Source organism: Peromyscus eremicus, unplaced genomic scaffold, assembly GCF_949786415.1.
Source record: "Peromyscus eremicus unplaced genomic scaffold, PerEre_H2_v1 PerEre#2#chrX_unloc_1, whole genome shotgun sequence".
Taxonomy (NCBI): domain Eukaryota; kingdom Metazoa; phylum Chordata; class Mammalia; order Rodentia; family Cricetidae; genus Peromyscus; species Peromyscus eremicus.
Window position 1 is genome coordinate 4,169,323 of NW_026734288.1, and position 12,296 is coordinate 4,181,618.

The 12,296-nt window shown below is 39.7% G+C and overlaps 1 pseudogene; it reads right to left on the bottom strand.

Moving 5' to 3' along the window:
- Nucleotides 1–8,418: 8,418 nt before the first annotated feature.
- Nucleotides 8,419–10,412, bottom strand: LOC131900930 (transcription initiation factor TFIID subunit 4-like; annotated as a pseudogene).
- Between the last annotated feature and the right edge of the window lie 1,884 nt (nucleotides 10,413–12,296).

A 12,296-nucleotide genomic window follows, 5' to 3' on the forward strand; every position in this document is an offset into this window, starting at 1 on the left:
ACTAAAATAACATTTTTCTAAAAAAATTTTTGTGTAGAAACTCTGGATTTTGAGTTACTTCCAAGTTGCTGAGCCATAATGAGACTAGAGTGCTCCAATTAATAAATACTTTTTTCTGGGCTGGAGAAATGGCTTAGAAGAGCACTGACTGCTCTTCCAGAGGTCCTGAGTTCAATTCCCAGCAACCACATGGTGGCTCACAACCATCTGTAATAAGGTCTGGTGCCCTCTTCTGGTCATACATGCTGTATACATAATAAATAAATCTTTAAAAAAAATACTTTTTTCTGCATAATTTGACTTCTTTGTATGGGTCCCATTTTCTAGTTCCAGTATTATATTTCGAACATGTATGAGGTTGTTTGCTTGTGAACACATGAGCATGGATATGTACATGTGCTTTATAGAAAACATTCTTGATTGTTCATCTTATTAACTGAGTCAAGATAAACACACAGCTGATCAAGATAGCTAATCTTTCTGTCTTTCAACATTCTCTGTTGGTATCCATGTGTAGTGGGTAGCCATTTTCTCCTTGATCTGGAAGTTTCAATGCCCATTGAGCCTTTGGTAACTGTCATGCCTACAAGGCGGGGCAAAAGAGGACCTTGATGACTGGAGATCCCGATGCGCTGTCACTCTTGGTTCCTGGACCCTGGACGCTGGAGGTAGACTGAGCAGAGTTCTCCAGAGACCACCACCAGACTGCGCCACTCCTTTCCTAGACCCTACCACCTACCTATCCCTTCATTTGTAAGTTACACCAATAAATAAACCTCCCTTTTAACTACGTGGAGTGGCCTTAATAATTTCACCAATGTCCATGTCTCTGCTTGTAAGATCTGAATTGCAGGCTGGCCACCACACCTGGCATTTATTTGGGTTATGGTAATTTGTACTCTGCTACTTTGTAATTTCATTTGTTCCATTTCCCATTGCACTTATATAAGTCTACTCACTTGTTGCCTTTTCAATTTTTCCCAGGCTTGATACACATTACTTCTAACACTACAAAGTTTATCAACTTCCCCATTTCTGTCTAAACATTTTTGGACTATTTCCATTATCCTAATTTTAATGAAGTCAGACACCCCTTAATTGTTAATTGTTGTTTCACTGCTTGATGAGAACATCTTGATTTAGTTTTGCTGAGTCAACTGACATTGTTTCCTCTTCCTTTTAATTTTAAAACTTTCCTTATGTTTGATGTACATGAGTCTTCTCTGGTAACCTCTATTTTTTTTTTCATTCTCTACACTTTGTTTATAACTAGCATGCATTGCCAAAGATTTATTAATGACATTTTCTTACATTGTGCATATTATTGATTATCCTCCTTTTAATGGCTCCCTCTTCTTTTTGCTCAGGAGCCTGTAATACTTTGGAGTTCCTTCTAAATCCTTAGTATTTTCTGTATTCCTTTTCCATTCTCTTTCCAATCACTTCCTTTGAGAATTCTTCTTTCCATTTGACAGAATATTTTCTAAGTTCATGAAGTATACTAAATATCTTCCCTCATATCCACATGCATATATAAATGAAAGTAAAACATCCATATGTGATAGTCAAAAGTTATTCAGTTTTTGGAAAAACAGTCATGCTTTTTAAGAAAATTATTTTCAATTGTGATGATTCCCCTACAACTTTCATGATTTAAGTTTTCATCAATGGTGAGTGAATTGCATTGCTTACATCACATTTTTAATCATTTTCTGTGGAGAAATTTATTAATAACAGGAATATTTTCTTCCCTCTAGGGGCTTAAAGAAACTTCATGTAACATTTTTGGTGATGAAAGAGTAAAGTGTAGTCTAAATATATGTTATGGAATTCCTAAAAATAATATATGTCCTGTTAAAGTACAAATATTTTCCAACAAACTCCTTTAGAACAAAGAAAAATGAAACATAAAAATGAAAAGTAATTCATCAAGTATTAGTAAATAAAAAGCTGAAGAAAGGGAGGACTGTACAAGCTGGAAGGTCAAGTTCATTATGGGGAACCCACAGACACAGCTAAACTGAGCTTGTGGGAACTCAGATACTCTGAACAAATGGTTAGGGAGCCTACATGGAACCATCATAGACTCTCTGCTTGTGTGTGTGACAGTTGTATAATTTGGTCTGTTTGTAAGGCACCTAGCAGTGGGATCTTTACCTGTCCCTGGTGCTTAGCTGGCATTTGGGAACCTGTTCTCCATGCTGGATTACCTTGTCCAGCCTTGATGCAGGGAGAGGAACTAAAATCAGACTTAACTTTATGTGCCAGGCTTTGATCAAGCCCATGAGAGGCTTGTCTCTTTCTGAATGGAGATGGAGCAGGAGTGAGGAGGGAGGTGGGGTAGATGGACAGGCAGGAGAGAAAGTGTGAGGAGAGGAGAGAAAAGAAACTGTGTTCAGTATGTACAATAAATAAAAAATGAAAATAAAATAAATCATTTACAAATTTTTAAGAGGATAAAGAAGAACAAATCGTTGTTTTGAGTATGGTGGTATCTTAAAAATGAGAGACAGTATAATTCACTCTGTGAATCTACTAAAAATCAAACAAAATCACCACCCTGGGTTTAGTATATGGTCTTACTTCATTGAGGCTAATATGTTCTGCTGTTTGGAATTAATGAAAATATTTGAGTGATGATGCATGGGTGCAGGTGTCTCCAACTCTTCCATCTTTCCTTCATTACAAATATTGTGCAAATTTAGCTCAGACCTCCTTTTCTCTAACAACCCAAGTGGCACTTTTGGGCAACTAACATAGAACAAATGGTTTTTCCTCATACTTGCTTCAAGCTGTGATGCAATTTACCTAGCTATGGAGTACTCTTCTGCCCTGCCAGAAATGAAGACATAAGAAAACAAAGGCAGTTTTATTTTAGTGACTCATAGACTCTCTTACATAACAACTTGTCAGATTGTAGTTTGTGCTCATTTATGATAAAGTTGTAACTTGTCACCTAACCACTAATAAAGAAATATTTTGAGCACTTAAATTCACTTTCTGACTTATTCCAGGCCATATGTGACCCCACTACCTTTATTCATTCCCCTTTTGGGTGCAAATGAAGCTGACTCAATGTTCTTATGGGGACCTTGAAAGCTTTTGCATTATATTGTAAAAGAGTGGCTACTGCTGAGGTTGTAGACTGGTTCTGTGACAGGACTGGCAGAATTTTGTCACAGAAGAATAAAGTGGGTAGAACAAAGAGCTCAGTATGCTTAGAGTTTTTTCCCTCAGATTATTCTCGCTGATGGTAGCAACTCTTCTGCAGACCCTGGGAAGGAGACTGTTGGAGATTGGACCCCTAATAGTTTCCATTAATGAGGCATTTAATGTTTATGATATTCCCTTCTATTAAACTTTTTAACATTAACATTGTTAAATTTTGTTGACAATACAGCACACATTAGGAGTACATCATCAACCCATAGACTTGTATTCTGGAAAGAGACACATGAGGATTTTGAGTTGAAATGTATCCCTGAATCATTCCTGACATCCAAGTCAGGATGAATAACAAACAACAAAATCTCAAGGGTATATGTGAAAATATGAAAAACAAAACCAGCAACAACTACCCACCACCTTTCATAGATAACCTTACTTGAAAAGTATGATCACACACTGACTGATATTTAAATAAACAATAGACCACTGAGATGAATAGGATCTCATTCTATCCATTACAGCAGAAAAACACCTATCACTAAGTAAAAGCACAATAGTAGATGAACAAAAGCCACAGAAGCGATATAAAGATCAAAAAATAAACTTCACTAAATGGATTTGCCATACATAGAGCGTACTTGAGTATCTACCTCAAATGTTCCAAAATAGAAATCACAATGCAGTGATCTCAACCATATGTCTTGGGTGAACATGGTAAGTAATTTACTTCCTCCAAGGCTACAATGAAAAAGAAATGAAATGTACTTTTTTTTTGAAGCTGAAGACAGACAACTGTGGTATCAAAAATCTTTACCAAATGATTTACACAAATAGGGTTCTTCTCTTGTATGAGTTTGTCCCCATTTTCTGACTTCAAAATGATAGAAATAGTTTTTAAAATATTTACAACACTAGAGGCATAGCTGAGCAGTTAAGAAATGTTCATTCCCATGACCAAGGTCTGATTTTTGACAATTTCCTGTAATTCCTGCTACAAGAAGATCCAAGTGTTTAATGTTCTCACCTGCTACCCTAGGTGGAGGAGCCTTCTCATTTCAATCATCAATCTTGATGTTGTCAAGATTCTTTAGTTCTTTATTATCCTGAGTGAGTCGAACATGGTATGACAAACATGGTATGTACTCACTTATAAGTAAATATAAGTAGTTCAGTAAAGTACAATCACAGTAATCACAGTTAATCTCAGTGCAATCCATAGATGCTGTGGGGCTAAATAAGAAACAATGGCTTTAGGAGAGATTTTCGTCTCTCCCTTGGAAGAGGAAATAGATTACATTTTTTGGGTGCACAGATGGCAAGTTGGGATGGGAACAGCAAGGATCAGGTGAATAAGGAAGAGACAAAGGGGGGGGGTAAGGTAACTGGAATAGGGGAGCTTTTAGCAGGGGTTATGAAAATAGTGCAATATAAACAACCTGGAACCTGTGTTGGGAGATGGCTCATTGTTTAAGAGCACCAACTGCTCTTTGAGAGGTCCTGAGTTCAATTTCCGGCAGCAACATGGTGGCTCACAACCACTTGTAATGAGATCTGGTACCCTCCTCTGCCCTGCAGGGACACATGTGGATAGAATACAGGATAGATAATAAGTAAATATAAAAAAAAACTTGAAACCTATAAGGGTAACCCCAGTTAGGACTCCAAACAATTAAGAATATGGAGTAACTATATAAGGCTCCAGTGATGGAACTGGCACACCAAGCCAACCACAGAACATTCAACTGTCACTTGACCTGCCTACAAGGTATGCTAGGTCAAGGGTGCCAGGCCACCAGCACATGAAGTTTTCACACTCCCTCAATTCCAATCAGGCTTGTCTGTCTTCATTCCCAACACTTCAATTAGTAAATGCTTAGAAATTACAAAAATCACTCCTCCTTCTATAATCAGGTGCTTTTTTTAAATAATGGTGACTTCAGCAGCTTATTATCTACCCTGTTTTCCCCAGTAGTGTGCACAATAAACTATTCCTTCTATTCTGGTCTGAAGGTTGAAACCATGCTCCAAATTCAAGTCCTTTTCCTTTTACAACAATGGATATTAAATTAGATGACTCACAAGAGTAGTTTTTAAAACCTAGAGGTGATATGATCATTCAATTTAAGATTTTGCAGCTGCAATATAGAGGACAGTAAGATCACTGCCCTGGAGAGCAACACACTGGAACCACAGCCATTTGTGTCAACATAAGAGAGCTTGTGTCAGAATCATTTTTCTAAAAAGATTAAAATGCAGGTGTCCTAGAATCAATATGCCTCCCAAGGGAGAAAACACTGCACACAATTAAGAGATTAATAAGGAAGAATATCGTTAATGATAGCATGCATCCATCTCTGGCTAATGCTCAAAGACGAGCCAGCCCAGAAGAGATCTTGCATTCCACATATTCTGTCTTCCTAGTGATATTTGGATTCAGGTTCCAGATTACACTTTGAGTAATTGAAATTGGGACCAAATAATGCATCTCCACCCACATAGACAGATGGAAGACTTACACAGCAAAAACATTTCCAAGACTATTTCTTAAATAACCCAGTGATACAAAACAGTATGATCTTCTTCAGTGACAGGGTTCTGAGGTGAATGGGATGAGAAAGAGAGGACAAGTATAAGGCAGAAAAGATAAAAGTTTGTGTCGGGAGGTCTTGTACAATCTATGTCTCATGTCAACTAAGCTTTTTTAAAGGATTTATTTACTTATATATTTATTATTATTAGTAGTAGTATTGTTATTTATTTATTTATTTATTTATTTATTTATTTATTTATTTATTATGCAGCATACAGTATCCTGCCTGCATGTATGCATGCAGACCAGAAGATGGCACCACATCCTCTTATATTATAGAGGGTTGTGAGCCACTATGTAGTTGCTGGGAATTGAACTCAGGACCTCTTGAAGAGTAGTAGCCAGTGCACTTAACTTCTAAGCCATCTCTCCAGCCTCAACTAAGCTTCTTAAAAGAATAACACCTTGTATACTACTTCCAGGAGGGAAATTAAAGAAAATGGATGACTTTTATGAAGTCAGCAGAAACTATCACACAATGGCATAAATTCATGGTCTGAAGCAACCCCACCACAAAAACCCTAGCCGTAGACATTACCAGCTCTCCAAAGCATATTTATGGCTTTAGGGGAGGAGCCTTTCTGTTGTCAACACATCAGACCCTTAGGGAAAGCTCCCAAGGACTAGGTTCTAGGTTTTAACTACCTTCCCAAGAATTTTCCTCCTCCCTGCCTGAGGGCATAAAGGAAAGCCTTGCTTCATCAGGAAACTCTGTAACACAATAGTGTATTCCATTTCTTTCTTGCTAGCTTGCTTTTTTTTTTTTGAGACAGGGATTCTCCATGTAGTTTTTGGTGCCTGTTCTGGATCTCGATCTGTAGACCAGCATGGCCTTGAAATCAGAGATCCACCTGGCTAGGATTTAGGCATGCACCACCACCACCCATCTCTACATTTCTTTTTTTCCTTTTCTTTTCTTTCTTTCTTTTTCTTTTAAAGACATGTTTTCACTGTGTAGCTTTGGAACCTCTCCTAGAACTCACTACCTAGACCAGGCTGGCCTCAAACACAGAGATCTGCCTGCCTCTGCCTCTCAAGTGAGTGCTGGGATTAAAGGTGTGTACCACCACCACCACCACCACCACCACCACCACAAACGTAGTGTTTTACTTTTCAAATGTTTGTCACTTGGTGTCATTTTGCCCATGTGGCAGAACTATGCCTTTCTAAAGAAGAAATTGGAACTTTATGGCATGCCAGGACTTAAGGTTGGTTTGGAACCTGTAATGCCTCAATGCGCAGCTTGTTAGATATTCTTTGATATAGGATTAGGCCTAGTGGCTGGTTGTAAATGAGCAGTGTGTCCTTCGCAATGCTTTGGAGCCAAATGTCTGGACAATCCTGGTGAACAAATGTGTACCCTATTTTCCTAATCTCTAACAGGCCTGGCTAGAATATACTCATTTTTTTTTCAGATAAATTTGTTTTTAATAAAGGAGTTAATTTTCTTTCAATCCTTTATAAAACAATAGCAATTAAAAACTTCATTTTTGAAAGTAAAATATTTACAAATGAATGAGTAACTCTGCAAAATTTATGTTAAAAAATGGAAAGACAGGGATTTCCAAAAAGATGAAATGAAAAGTGTAACAGTTCTCAGGTGTTGGTAAAAAAATACTGATCAGTGTTCAGTTCACATGTGCAAATTAAAGTCTAACATGAGAATCCACACGGAGAAAGCCAAATTATTTACATTCATAAAAGTAGTATCAATAGACAATTTAATACAATAACCTCTGAGAATATAAAAAACCAATTAGTTTATTTGTAAAAAAGGGGCTTTGCCCTGGACACCTGTAAGGTTGGCCACAGCTTGCATACAGTCTCTTAGCAAAATAATTATAGTTTACATTGCCATTTCATGTTATGTGCCAAAAATTACGTACAATTGCTGACAAAATACACCAACCATTTCCAACACTGGATCCACACTGGGAAACAGTCTGTTGTTGATTTGTCTCAACTCTGATTTATTTCATCTAAGTTTTCATTCTGAGCTAAAAACACAGTGCAAGTAAAATATATTTATGCTGAAAAGGTTCTCATTTCCTTCCACTTTACAGCTTCCAAACTGCAGCAAATAAATTGCACTTGTACAGATGCTACATTCCAGCCTCCACTAGCAGAAATGCAACCCTGCTTGGAGGTTGTGTTCCTGGGGAATTTCATATAGAAGGGAGGTAAGGGAAAGGGTGGGCAGGGGTTGGTAGTCTAAAAATCAGTTTGCTTCACCAACTGACTGCTACAACAACAGTAAAGTCAGTGAAATGAGGTCATTGGCTGCAGATGTACACCTAGTGGGTGAGTCAGAGTGAACTGAACCAAAATGAACACAGAATGAGCAACTGCTAATTATATGCTAAGCGCTTCCTTCCATCAGTCTTTAAATATGGCTTGTTTGGCAAGAAGGCCACTCAGTCGAGGATGAGCTCCGGTGAGCTGTCCTGTAAGAGCATCCACAGGCCTTTGTATTCTATCTACTGAGGACATGCTTTCTGCCACACTGAAGAGCTGATTTAGAAACAGGAGTATAAAACTGCTCCATTGTAAAGAGGTGGCTGTTTTTAAACAATATCTCGTTTGCTTCTTACAAAAAGGCGTAATCTGCAAATATATAAAAAAGTCCGCAGGCATCCCAGCAGAAACAACGAGTCATCCTGTTATTTAAGGAATGCTTTGTAGAGCAACAGTGAATGCCTTGTCTCACGCTCATTTTCTAAACAAAATATGAGGTCCCTGAGGTTGACCCGCGTGATACTTTGCCGAGTGAACTGTCTGGGGGTTCCCACACCAGAGCTGCCTGGGAGCGCTGCGCCTGGGCCTGAGCCCTCTGCCCCTGATCCAGGCCTGGCACAGTCCACTTTCCTCTTTTTCCTGAGCCTGATCGCCACCAGTGCTGTGAGGTTGGCATCTCACTGTCACATCTGTGCCAGCTCCTGCTGCTGCATCTCTTTTGCTTTCTGCTTCAACCTCAATTGCTCTGGGTCTTCTTGTCTGGACTGAGATTTTGCTTCCCGCATCAACATCTCCCCTCCTGCTCATCTTTCCTCTGCTTTTCAATCTGATCAAGCTGTTCAAAGAATTTGAGCTGAGCCTAGACATCACTCACTTGCTCATATCTGTCGTCATCCTTATAAAAGAAGTTTTTCTGCTGAGCTGTTTCAGATATTTTTTCTACAAGATTCTGCAGCCTTTGCTGTGTGGCATGAGACACATGAACGTAACTAACTACATGTGGATGCAGTTCCGTGATGCCGTGCTTTTTACCTATTTCCAGTATCCTCCTCTGCAAAGGTGTGGGGAGGAGGAAGGTGTTGTCTTTACAGGCTCCTTTATAGTGTCCCCACCAACTCAGAGTTTGTAGCCAATATTCTTGCACTTTCTTCAGACAGATTTACTCCAGCCATTGACACAACATCATTGATGTCATCATCATCCAGAAAGGTGCCTCCCCCTGACTCCTTGAGCTTGTTTTTCTGTGCAGCGGCTGCTTGTGCAGATACAGTAGAAGAGGCTTTGGTTCCTGGTAACACGGTGGGTTTCACCACAGGTACTGGCTGCAGCTGGTTCAGTTGGATCCGCTGTGATGTGGGGAGCATGATCTGGTTGTGAGGCTGCCAAAATGCGACCATGGGTGCCTGCGTCAAGGTCACCTGCGGGGGCCGGATCAAGGCTCCAGGCTTCGGGGGCAGCTGGATCACCAGTGGTGTAGGTGGTGCTTGCTTGCCAGTGCAACCTGTGTGGCCTGCATGAGGCTGATGACCTGGGGCTAGAGGATACTGGCCACTGAGGCAGCTGTTTTCCCAGCTGTGCGCTGCACGGAGCTGCTCAGCACCACAGCCATGAGTGCATTGGTTGCCTGTGAGGCAGGTGGCTGTTGCTGCTGGTTCTGCTGGATAAAGGCCGCAAAGTCTGGGGTCAGCTGTCTCAGGCAGGTAGCTCCTTTTCAGGAAAGGTACAAGGGAAGGTTGAGGTGAAGGGTTCAGTTCTTGATATAACCTGCTAGTGAAATCTTCTGTTTCAGTTTTCCCATCCAGCAAGTTTTGTACTAATTCTTTCACATTAGCCACTGTCTCTGTAGACTTTTCACCAGAGGAAGCCAGTTTTATTAATGTAGATAGAAAACTTTTACATTTCTTCCCATTTTCCATAGTATCCATGGCCACTGTGGAGGTGGTGCTGGCCCCAGGGACTGTTTGTTGAGGTGTCCCTGTCTGAACAGCTGTGAGAGTTCTGAGTGAGGCTGTCTGTGCAGAACCACCCAGAACAAGCTGAGGCTGTACCCCAGGAGACCACTGAAGGGTTGAAGTGGGCTGTACCATCATCTGGGCCTGAGACACCTGCTTAATGATGGTAGTTGGGGTCCCCTGCTGTGCAATAATAGGTGTTCCTGGAGATGCACGGTGGAAATCTGGACAGGTGGAGCACCTTTGGAGGTTGCAGGATGGGGTACCATGGTGCTCTGAGGCTGGGCGTGGGCATGGGCCTGCATCTGGTCCAGGGCTTGCTGAGTTATCATTAACAACTGCCCCTTCTCACTCCACATGAAGATCATTTCTGGGGGCAACTGGATGTTCTGAATGTTGGTCAGGTACTGTGGCGGCGGCTGCTGTCATGGGGTCAGTACGGTGGGCGTCATTGTGGCCCCAGATAAGTTTTATTTGCTAGAGAACAAACAAAATATTATCACAGATGTTTGTTCTGTGACATCACATTGAGATCAGGTGAACTGAATATACTTTTTGTCTAGTGGTCACAAGGAATTCAGACAACCAGGAAAGAAAGCAGGAACCAGATCACAACCAAGAGTGTATGTCTTTTTCCTATCAGAAAGCTAGGTGATGGCTTCATTTCTTTAGGAGATTTAGTCCTAAAATTCAGAGCAAACTTTTAGCAAAAAATAATAATAAAGATTAGTCTTCATGGAAAGTTGAATGTTTTAAGCATAGTTGATCTAGGAAGGAAAGTATTTGCAAGCACTATTTTTAGCCAGGACATCTTCCTTCATGGGCAGATGTAAACAAAACAAAACACTGCATTATTCAAGGTTCTCTGCAGGAACAGGACTGGTAGAATGAACCTGCCATGTATGTAGAAAGCAGATTTATTAGAATGTCTCACAAGCTATGTTAGAGCTAGTCCAATAATGCTGCCTAACATAGAAATATGAAGAGTCCAGTAGTTATTCATTCCATGAGGCAGGACATCTCAGCTGGTCTTCAGTATACACCCAAATTCTAAGGAAGTAGCCTCTAATGCTAGTAAAGAATAAAGTTGGTATCCAGATCTTGGACAATCAGGGAAAGAAAGAACTTCTTTCTTTAATATCCTTTATATATGTAGGTTGACACCAAGAGTTGCTATCCAGATTAAAGGTGCATCTTATTCTTTGTTGTGAAAGGACCAAGCAGACATCATAACAAGCTACTCAGTTTTCTTTCAGAGATCAGACATCAAATTCAATTCCTTGAGACTTAAGCAAGCAGTTCCTGGGAGGGCTATGACTTAATCCAGTAGCTCCCTTTTTGCATATACTCTGACTGCTCAACAAGGTTCATTCAGTTATTTACTGTCTGGTACCTCTCACCAACTTAGAGCTTTGTGCATGTGTTATTGTTTTGTGCAAGGCCAGCCAGGCTCCATGGCAGCTCACAGACAGAGCCTGGGCCAGTGAGTCAGCTCCCACAGTCAGTATGTGCAAGGCCAGCCAGCCCCCAAGGGAGCTCAGTGACAGAGCCTGGGAATTAGTCAGGCATGCCCAAAAATGATAACTGTATTCCCCAACCAGTAAATTCAGATTTTCTCCATTATGAATTTGTCCATGTAACAGAAATCAAGCATGGAGACATGAAGTCAGAGAAATAAATCATATTCAGTCTGGAAAATCATTTGGGAATATTTAAGAAATGCTACCCTGCTAGAAGAAATCTGTCACTGGGGATTGGCCTGAGAGTTCACATCTGCATACCACTTCCAATTTACATATTCTGCTTCTTGCTGCAGTACAAGAATATGAATTCTTAGCCTCCTGCTTTAGCTGTCATGTCTGACACTTTTTTCCATGCCACTTTTACAGGGTTCATATATTGCTCTGGAACCAAGGGCCAAATTAAACCCTTTTCTAAGGTCACTTAGATACGATCCATTATTAAGGCAACAGAAAAGCCATGATACACATCTGTAAAATTTTAAACCAGAATTTATTATTTCATTATTTGAAAAGAAGTATGAAATCTAAGAGGGTTATCTTATCATTTAATTTAAAAGTCTTTTGTCCATATTAGTTTACAGGTGTAAATACAATAAAAAGAGATATTGTAATGCTTGAACAGATTATTTACACATTTTAAATTTTTTTCCAAAATAATTAATCTTGTGTAATTGAATTTAAGTATGTTGGCTGAAGATCATACCAATTCATATATATTCAGATTTGCTTTGGTATTAGTTTTTTTTTCAGATCTTCAACATCTAATGTTATATTCAAAGGCTTTATCAATTAAAGACCAATTACACACTAAAAGTTTTACAGTTATGA